This window comes from Vulpes lagopus, chromosome 8 (assembly GCF_018345385.1).
Source record: "Vulpes lagopus strain Blue_001 chromosome 8, ASM1834538v1, whole genome shotgun sequence".
NCBI classification, from domain to species: domain Eukaryota; kingdom Metazoa; phylum Chordata; class Mammalia; order Carnivora; family Canidae; genus Vulpes; species Vulpes lagopus.
The window spans coordinates 20,565,847-20,569,363 of NC_054831.1; positions in this window are offsets into that span (position 1 = coordinate 20,565,847).

The following is a 3,517-nucleotide window of genomic DNA, read 5'->3' on the forward strand; positions in this document are numbered from 1 at the left end:
GAGGGTCCTGCCTAGATGTAGGGACATGGGTCCCCTACATCTTTATCTTCCACTCCCTGACCAGCATTCCTATGCACCCACTTGCACTATACCCATGTTTCGACGTCATACACCTTTGGTCTCTTGACTGGCTTGTTCTCTGGCTATTAGCCTCCCCCTAGCAACCCACCAGGACCTCTTATTTATTTTTTTAAAGACTTTATTTATTTATTCATGAGAGACACACACACACAGAGAAACAGAGACATAGGCAGAGGGAGAAGCAGGCTCCACGCGGGGAGCCCGATGTGGGACTCGATCCCCAGGACTCCAGCATCACGCCCTGAGCCGGAAGGCAGCTGCTTAACCGCTGAGCCACCCAGGCGTCCCCCACCAGGACCTCTTAGCAGTCACTTGAGCTCTCTTATTAGTTCCCTCAATTTCCTTGAACTGGTGTCTTTGAATTGTACCTGTTGAACAAACCCAACTCTGGATTCCTGATCATAGCAGCCCTGCCAGCCAGCAGCCCCGGCACGGCCAGGTCTTGATCCAGAGCACCAACCCCAAAGGACAAGGACAACTAGCTGAGGGTGAAGGCTCTCCTGACAATTGCCTAGTTGCTCCCTGGCATCCGCGTCATGTACCAGATTGTGAGGAATGAGAATTCATGATCCGCCCCCTAGGCTACGGCTAGATTCTGGGAGGCCCAAGTGCTATTGTGTAAGAGGGGACATCTAGCCTTCTGTTCTTTTCTCACTTGTGTTCTTTTCCCACAGACGTGTTGTTCTGGGCATCTGTCTTCTTCTGTGCTTCTTCCCCTTGACCAAACCTCCCACTCTCAAACTCTACATTGTGTTTCATGACCAACAAACTCACTCAAATACTTCAATAAACTCTTATTTTCACTGAACATTCTCTTCTACAGCTTTGTTTTTTTTTTTTTTAGATTTTATTTATTTATTTGATATATAGAGAGAGCACAGACGAGAGAAAGCATGAGTGGGGAAGAGGCAGTTGGGGAGGGAAAAGCAGTCTCTCCATTGAGCAGCGAGCCCAATGTGGGGCTTGATCCCAGGATTCTGGGATCATGACTTGAGCTGAAGGCAAATACTTAACTGACTGAGCCACCCAGGTACCCTTATAGCTTTGATTTTTTTTTTAAATTTTTATTTATTTATGATAGTTACAGAGAGAGAGAGAGAGAGAGAGAGAGAGAGAGAGAGAGGCAGAGACACAGGCAGAGGGAGAAGCAGGCTCCATGCACCGGGAGCCCGACGTGGGATTCGATCCCGGGTCTCCAGGATCGCGCCCTGGGCCAAAGGCAGGCGCCAAACCGCTGCGCCACCCAGGGATCCCATAGCTTTGATTTTAAAAGAAATCCTGGTTCTCTTTTCTAAGGATGAAATTTCATCCTTAGCCTTCTCAAGTGGAAGTTCCTTTGTATCTCACTCCTCACATTCTCCAGGATGGTAAGGGGTTGATGTACTGCTCAAGCCTCCATATACCCTTCATCCTCTCCATTTGGCTCTGCTGCTCTCACACCCTACTCACTGCTGTAATCTACTGATTTGGAGGCACTTCTTGTTTATGGAAGATTTGGCGTCAAACCATGGTGTAGCTTTGCCCTCTACCACAACTCCTGTCATCAGTAGGGGCTACTTCAACATCCATGCTCCTGCTCTTTGGCAGCACCAGTTCTCCCTGTCCGTCATTCCATCTGTCTTCTTCTTTCACAAGCTTCCTCCTGTCTTCCTTCCCTATCCATGGTACATGATTTCATTCTTCTCTTTGCCAACATCCTAATTCCTTGACCTTTTGTCCTTTTTCATGGTATCCTCTTTGTCAAACCACAACCCCAAGCTGAACCCAACCAACCTTCTCTATAACTTGGGCATGAACCACATAATTCTGCTAGGGATAATAACACAAGGCAGGTTGCTATCATGAGAAAATCCTGGTGACTGACCAGCTGAACACTGACCCGTGAACACCTCCCAGGAATCTTTTTTTTTTTTTTAAAGTTTATAGGTTGCTGTCCTGCTTTCCATGTCTTGAATCTCTGTCCCCCTTCTTCCTATGTCCCCTTCAGAAGATGTTCTTGCCCCCACTTCACAGTGAAGATGTAAACCATCAAGCAGAAACTTCTTTGACATCTCTTTACTAGATAAATAAAACAATCATAGCTATCCTGATTCACTCTATCTTCCTCTCCAATTCCACATTTTATCTAAGTCAGCCGCTCTACCTGTGCCAGCTGCACCCAACTTCTCAGAAAATTTTATCTATATTTTCAATCTCTCTCTTTCTCTTTCTCCCAGATAATTTAATCAAAATCGAAACATGCTCAAATATCCTTTTTAATAAATCCCTCCTCTAATTCTACATTTCCATTCTGACACCTCTCATCTTTCTCTCCTCTTCTGAGCGAACTTTCTTGGATGAGGTATCTAGATTCACTGGATCCATTTTTCCACATCCCATTTACTCCTTAACCTATTCAAGTCCTGCCTGGACCACATAGTGATCTCCCTGTTACTAAATTCAAGGAAGAGTTTCCATCTTTATCTTACCTGGCCTCTTGGGAGCACTTGATGCAATTGACTTCTTTCTTTCTTTAATGCTTGTGTCATTTGCCTTATTTTCTTTCTATCTCTGTAGCCATGATTCAGTATTCTTTTCCAGCCATTTCTTCATCACTCAATTTGGTATTTTAGAACCCTCAAGGCTCAAGGATGCCTGGGTGGCTCAGTCAGTTAAGCATCTGCCTTCAGCTCAGGTCATGATCCCAGAGTTCTGGATCAAGCTCTGTGTTGGGCTCCCCGCTCAGTGGGGAGTCTGTTTCTTCCTCTCCCTCTACCCCTTCTTCTGCTCATGCTCTCTCTCTGATGAATTTAAAATCTGAAAAAAAAAAAAAAAAAAGGAATCCTTCAAGGCTGTGTCACACAGCTCTTTTATTTCATTTGACCCTACATTCTCTCCCTAGGCAATCTCTTCTCCCACAGTTCCCTTTCTATCTATGTGATAATGACTTCCAAGAAGTTGTGTGGATAATGATTTCTCTTTCCAGTCAAACCTATATATCTAACTATTACTCAGATGTTGGTTGTAGAGTTTGTGGTCACCTCAAGCACATGTGAAAAATATGGAACTCTCTGTCTTTTTTCCTTCACAAATCTGTTTCAACTTCTGTGTTTCATTGAATTGAAACACAGGCTTCAAACCAAGAATATATTTTTTAAAGATTTTATTTTTTATTCATGAGGGACACACACACACACACACACACACACACACACACACAGAGGCAGAAACATAGGCAGAGGGAGAAGCAGGCTATCTGTGGGGAGCCTGATCTGGGATTTGATCCCAGGACTCCAGGATCAAGACCTGAGCCAAAGCCAGATGCTCTACTGAGTCCCCCAAACACCCCCTCGAAGGTCTCTTGGTTCTACCTCTTCAGTATCTCTCAAATCTGCAGTCTCATCCCTATTCCTCCTATTATCTTCCCCTCTGCTCCTTTGCTCTTTGTTTCAACCAC